We start from the raw sequence: 7,069 nt of genomic DNA, 5'->3' as shown, positions 1-7,069 counted from the left end.
GTTTCAAAACATCCCCCCATCTGGTTTGTTCACAAATTGCACCCTGTATATACGTATATGTATGAATGACCATGGACCACAAAACCAGTCATAAGGGTAAATTTTTTGAAATTGAGATTTATACATCATCTGAAAGCTGAATAAATAAGGTTTCCATTGATGTATGGTTTGTATATATGGTCACACTTTATTTTAAGGCCCAATTTTCGCTATTAACAAACCATCAACTATGACTTTTGCCTCAATAATCTACTAATTTGCTGCTTATTAATAGTTAATGAGGTACTTGTTACGTTTAGGTATTGGGTAGGATTAGGGATGTAGAATATGTGCTATATAAATACTAATTAACAGCCCTATACTAAAGTGATTAGCGACAACTAGCCCCATTCATCTAAATGAAATGATCTTGACTGGCATAAAAACAAGGACAGTGTACTGTTTCTTTCTCATAATGGCTTTGACTAAATGAAGTTATTATTTTGTGACCATCTTTCAAATTCTCGTTCAGCTTCTTGGGGATATCAGAGCAATTCATCTCCAGTGCTTTTTTTTTTTTTTTTCTCCACGTTTCTTCTCTTTGTGTATTTTCTCTCTTCTGGCAAGAGTATTAGATTGTGTTCCTCCTTAACCTTGAAGTCTGTCTGTATCTTGTATAAATAGGTCTGTAGCTTTATTCAGATCCTCTCCATTCGTCTCTCTACAGTCGCCGCCTCTGTTAGAAAACCTCCTGTTGAGGGTTTTTCTCATCCCTCGATGTATTTGAGCTGAAGTTTGGATGTGAGGATTTCTGAGGAAGAGCAGCGGCAGAGAGGGAACCGGGGCCTGTCCAAGAGACGATTCCTATTGGTCCACGTGGTCTGGATCAGAGTGTCAAGGTTCGAGTGAAAATTAAAGTTCAGTTTCATTCAGTATTTCCTCCTCGTGTTTGCAGCCCCATGTGGTTTTGGTACCTGGGTACTAGCACGGGCCTCTGGTTAGCACTGTTCCTCGCAGGTCTAATTGAGGAGGAAACCTGGTTTCGCATTTCCTCACTGTAGGCTGTTTTAACCGCTGTTGCGTCTACCACCTCTTTCGGTATCTTAAAGATCTTGTTGCTGTCTTTATTTGGTCTCTTTGTCTTCAGCCTCACTCCCCCACACACTTCCTCCCCTTTGCCCCCTGCTACTGCCCCCACCCTCCTCCTGAACCGCCCCTCCCTCCCTCGGGCGACAGCAGAACAGGAATTGATTAGTGGCACGGCTTAAAAATAGAAGGGCCTGTTGTCATGGCAACGGCCACAATGAGCTGTTGTCTTGTTTAATGAAGACCGAGATTTTAAGTGTTGTGGCTGAACAGTACAGTGAGCGGGAGACGCCATTTCTGGCTAGGTGCACGCAGACGCCGGGACAGAGATACCAGCTGTGATCTCGTCCCTTCTGTCGTGCGGTATGCAGATGATTGTGAATGTTTTTGTGCATGTACATGTGCACGTGCCGGACGGTCTTCTGCTTGTGGCTTTGCAGGTACGACTACCAGTCTGCTTTGTCGCAGTCTCATCCTGGTTGCTTTACCCTCAGGTACTCGCTGAAGCTGCAGAGGTGCGTTAAGGTAAGACATCAAATGCATCATGCGCTGGCAGCTCCAAAACACATTATTGACTCAACCCACATCCTGTTACCCATACGTCCCGTATGCATCAAGCCAACCAATTACAACCCTGTTGCCATGGGCGCCATCCGCCTAATTGGCCTCATTAGTGTCAGAAACTGTCCGTATGCAAATTTTGGTCATATTCCCAGCAGATCTCTCTTCTGAGTAATATACTGTAATAGTTAGCCATTGTGTAGGTCGTTGGTGAGGACAACGGTCCAATTAGCGAATTAACCATTAAGCTTTAGATACTGTACTCAACTCAACCTCCCAGAAGTGGTTTTGAAATTCCTGTCAGCATAGGAGCATGCGCATAACGTGCTGTTTGGTGACGGTATGCTAATACGCCTGTCCTGAAATTCCCCCTCAGCAACCTACTTTTGTGACATCACAGCACAGCTGACTTACAACATCTCAATTACACTTGCATTACATTGTGGCTGGATTGCGTGTGATGCGAGAAATGATTAATACTGATAAATTTGTCAACAGGCTTTTTTTAAATTAGAATTTTCATTTGCATCTTATGAATACAATTGTTGTAGAGCTCCAGTGGGATTCCTTGAATGTGATTTGTGGGGTTTGCTTTGAAATGGTATTTTTAGGAAGGTCTTTAGGCCAGGAGTTTTCGATGCCAAGGGCTCCCAAATTTTATGATCCCTTTGCAAGGGATTCCCTTCCTGAAATATAGAAGCAGCTTCGTATTTTTATGAATGCAGACCTGTTTATAGTAAGAATTATGTTATGAAGACAAAGTCTGATTGTTAATTTACATTTATTAGTTGTTTCCGATGTAATTAATTTTTTTAAATTAGTTGTTATTTGGCTTTTGTTCATTGCTGTGCTGAATCCAAAGCAAATTATTGAAATATCTGGAAACTCTGGAAAGTTTTTTTTTTCTTTTATTACAAAAAAGAAAAAAAGAAAAAAAGAAAAAAAGAAAAAAAGAAAAAGAAAATATTGGGTTCAGGTCTCTGTTTGAAAACACCTGCTAGAAGGACTTTTGCTGTGATTTTTTTTTAAATTCCTTGATAATATGGGAATGCTCAAACTAAAGCTAGTGTTTATCATCAGCATCTTGTACAAATGTGAAGATTCTTTGATTGAACTTTGGTGAGCTTTCCTGTAGCTCAAACAGTAGAGCATAGCAGCGGCATAGGTTCGATTGCCAGGAAGGCAAGGACTGATAAAATGTAAATGTGTACCTTGAATGAAGTAGTCGCTTTAGATTAAAGCGTCTGCCAAATGCATAAATGTAAATGTGTAAGCTCCTCCCCATTCTGCCCAACTATACATCTCTGGGACTCTCATTGGTTATGATTTTTAGGAGATGTGCAGATACTAATTCTCAGATGCTCACTGGTACTCATATCCATACGTAGTATACTGCCCTTCAAGTTCATTGCTGTGTTGTACTTTAATTTCCCTGAGCTTCAGTTCTAATAATTAATGTTGATGTTACAGTCTTATCAGATTTGCCGCATACGGAACCGTAGAGATTAAAAACTGCAACTCCAACTATATAAAACAGAGTATGCATCACCTAGCCCAAAACGGTTGCATCTGTAGCATTTTTGATGGCATTGTGGTAAACTCTGTATCAACATTTGAGAATATGCCAAGTTTAAAGTAGCTCTGACTCCTTCTGCTGATCCGGTTTACTTATAACATACATTGTTCTCCACATACACGTTACTTGTGCATCTGCGTTAATGTAACAAGTTTTTAAATGGGCTTTCCCAACATTTCCCCATCTACTGTTGGTCGGACAATCCAATAGTCCTGCCCCAAAGTCATGCCTTTGGTTGAGTCAGTGTTGTGTTGGGCTGTTGTGGGATGCTTAAACAAACAGAGCTTTGTTTTTATAGCTACACAATAGGAACATCTGGGCTGGAAACTACTTGGAATTGTGATCAAATTCTGGATCACTGTATGTTTGACTTTATTTCAGATGGCTTGACCCATTTTGCTAATAAGTTTGTGTTCTAAATAGCATTTTAGAAAAGCAGATGATCAGTTTTGTCCAGGAGTACCTGAAAAATCCGTGGCCTAGCTTTCAGAAAAGTCAAAAAAGCTTCTCTAATCTAAGGCCGTGTTCTGTAAAGTCATTTGATTCATGTTCTTGAGGGGTTTCGGGAGCTGTTCTGTTGACATCTTTCACACGTTTAAGCCCAAGTGTTCTGCCAGTCCATATTGATCAGAGGGCTTACTCACTCAGAAGACTAATTTGAAAACAGAAAGGTGACAAGTAACTGTTGTGAACTAGTAAGCCCCTAAAGCATCTCTTTGGTCCAGAGTGCATGTTTTGTGGTCAGGTGTGCTGTGTTTGTTCATTTTCATCTTTTCACATTTCTCCCCACCTTGTTCAGCTGTTTTTATCCGGTTAAGCCTATTCTCGGATCCTCAGGTGGTGGATACCAGAGCGAGGAGCGGTGAGAGCCAAAGTGACAGCCGAATGAAACAAATCGGGCAGGTCTTGACCAAACAGGTGTTGTCACCTGCTTTTGCGTCTCTACTGGAGTCAGGCTGCAGAAATGGCTGCGGCATGAGATCATGAGGCCCGGGTCTGCTGTTCAAGTCATATTTCTGCTTTATGCGCCCTGGGGGAGGTCACACTCTCGCTGGTGCTTTGTCGCTTGTGAAAGCGAGTTCACGGAGTGGCAGCCAGCTGCTGAGGAGCTGAAGATAAACCTCCTAATGGCAAATGGAGGGTCGTCACCTTGTTGACATTTCGTTCTGCAACATGCCAGAAGGGCTCGGGTGTGCGGCAGTTTTGGAAGCGGAAATCTAGGCTATCCAAATTTAAGGCTGGAATACACTAACGTGACTTTTGCCCAGTTTTTTGCCCCGATTTGCAGGCTGAATGTGTTGATCCGAGTTGCTGAAAGCCAGTTTGCAGATTTTAGGCAGTCAGAATTGACAGATTTCACCAAGACCTGATTTTAGAACCCATTGTTTTAATTTATGTGTCTCCAAACAACAAACACATTTTTTCGCACGAGTCTGTCGTGTTCGGAACAACTTGAAAGTCTAGTAGTGTGTAATGCCCAGTTTTTTTTTCTTTGTTTTTTTTTTCCTGTACCCATTTACGCAGTCTGGGTAAAATATCTGTTCAGATTTTAAAAGTTATTTAGTGTATTCTCTATTCTAGCCTTTAGTCTTTAAAATCACTTGTATTTGTTTGAAAGGCTTGGCAGCAAGTGTGGTCACTCACTACATGGTCACCTTAAAAGCGACTACGGCCAAGTCGTTCGTCATTTCCCGTCTTAGTTATCTTTATATGATTAATAGAAGATTAAAGGTGCCAATTTTTTTGTTATTCTCATATCCCTTGCCTTTATTTTAGAGGGTTATATTTTTCTAGCACATTAACTTAAATATTTAAGTCCACTCTTGTTATGGTTGCATTTTTTGCTTGACGTCTACACACACTGTCCGTTGCGGTGAAAGTAAGGAGAATGTTTATGAAGTGTTTATCCAGGGCCGAGAGTTCTGACATGATAAATGTCAAATCCGAACCCCTCTTCACAAATAATATAAACAGAAAAAAGTATTTTCATCCTCCTCTACTCCAAAGTCAACAGAGGTCTGCTTAAAGAGACAGTACACCAAAAATTAGTCACCCTCATGTTGTTACAAACCTGTATGACTTGCTGTCTTCTTCAGAGCATAAAAGAAGACATTTTGAAAGTTGTTGTTTTTTTCTTTTTTGTCCATACAGTGAACGTCATTGGAGTCTAGTGTTGTTTTGTACCACATTGACTAATTTTATGGACAAAAACATTCTTCAGCATATCGACAGAAGAAAGTAAGTCATACAGGTTTGGAACGTCATAAAAGATCTGTCATTTACTTCAGTTTTGGGTGAACTATTCCTTCCCACTACATCCATACTGTTAACTCCTTCAAAATCAAATAGATCCTACTGAAAAGTCACCCAAATGATTTCCCAACCAAATCTGAGAACATTACTATGAAGTTTGCGTTCAGACATCAGCTATTGCCGCCATTTCCCAAGCGTTCATAGCTCTCACCCTGTATGACCCTATGCCAAGCCCGCTCGCTCCAGCTTTAACTAGGTTATTGCGTCAACGCCTGCCCTTCACTATAAATCACTCTCCTTACATTTAAACCCCAAAGAACTGCAATTCTATCCAAACAGATAGTTCCGAGAACCAAACGAGCAGCCAGACCTGCTCTTGCCCAATGCATCTTGTTTTTTTTTTTTGTTGTTTTTCTTTATTCATCAGGGTGGGCACACACACCTTTAGCGATGGTGTAGCAGCCATTTTGAGGTCTCCGTGCTCTGCATCAGATGCTGCAAACAGGAAAGGCTTAATCTAGCCAATTGAGCGGGTGGGTGATCGGAGGGGCTGCATGCGAACAGGCAGATTTGGGAGATGGGCCAGGCTCCGAGGGTGGGGGATGGGGGGAAAGAAGCCAAGATGGGTGCAAACCCCTGTTCTTTCACGATAAGTGCTGCGCCTTAGGACGAAACTTGGGGAGGATACATTGCTACTCTTGCATGAAGGAATCTGAGCGTTCAGATATCAGACCGGTCCTGGGGGAGTCCTAGCGTGCTGTTTAAAACAAGGCACCTTGTACCTCTCTGGGGGAGGGATGCGATGCCACCAGCGCTTTGGTCCGGGAGGTGGGGCAGCGGGTTACGTCAGCCAAATGAATTGTCATGATGCAGATCATGCGTGAAATGAGCTGCGGATTCCATCGTTCACTTGCAACCGGCCATATTATTATCATCACTTCTTTTAGCTGGCAATTTTTTTTTTGATACACTTCCCGAATCGCTTCTCTTTTGTAGGGGGGCAAGGGTCTTTGATTTTGCGTGTGTGTTTGCGGTGTACCGGTTCAGGGGGCTTCAGGGTGTGATGGTGTTTGCAGTGGGGGCACAGGCAGCAGTGGCGTGTGCATAAAGAAAATGGTGTGCCGGTGGGGGATGGGCAGAGGGGAATTAAGGGTTGGCATTATGACAGGGTAGCGTGTCAGGAGAGTGCTGCTGTCTTTTTTTTCTTCCGTTTCATTTTTTCGTCTCAATCTCATCCTCTTCATCCTCCATCTGCCCTAACCCCCAACTGAACCGATTGAGATCCCAAACGTGCGTTGTGTATCTGTTTACAAAAAAAGAATAAGAACCGAAAAGTAGTTTGTGGTCGTCCATACCTTTAAGGGGCCCCCAGAAAGAGAGCGTGTGTGTTTATTTTTACAACGCAGGGAGAAAAAAAAGGAATACTTTTTTTGGAAGAGGGGGAGGGGTGGAGAGCGAGAAGGGAGGGGTCAGTTTTTGCTCTGCTTTGTGGTGTGTGGCACAGCTGTATTAGAATGGTGGGTCTGAAGGGCACAAAGTGAGTCTTGTGTCGGTATGGCCCATCAAACCACACACACACACACTCAAAATGTTCCTCGTTTTTAGGCCCTTTCC

At 42.5% G+C, this 7,069-nt stretch overlaps 1 protein-coding gene across 2 annotated transcripts in view; it reads left to right on the top strand.

Moving 5' to 3' along the window:
* LOC107669699 (transcriptional repressor p66-beta) overlaps positions 1 to 7,069 on the top strand; it is a 39,937-nt gene that overhangs the window by 11,511 nt on the left and 21,357 nt on the right. Inside the window, exon 1 of one of the 2 annotated variants that reach the window (XM_016462061.1) lies at positions 1,569 to 1,590. The exons of the other annotated variant lie outside the window; for it this stretch is intronic. The gene's annotated coding sequence lies outside the window, so the exon portion shown is untranslated. Of the gene's footprint in view, positions 1 to 1,568; positions 1,591 to 7,069 lie in introns of those variants that run through there. 2 annotated transcript variants of the gene reach the window in all.

Source organism: Sinocyclocheilus anshuiensis, unplaced genomic scaffold, assembly GCF_001515605.1.
Source record: "Sinocyclocheilus anshuiensis isolate Anshui unplaced genomic scaffold, SAMN03320099.WGS_v1.1 scaffold253, whole genome shotgun sequence".
NCBI classification, from domain to species: domain Eukaryota; kingdom Metazoa; phylum Chordata; class Actinopteri; order Cypriniformes; family Cyprinidae; genus Sinocyclocheilus; species Sinocyclocheilus anshuiensis.
This window is presented reverse-complemented; position numbering and strand designations above follow the sequence as displayed.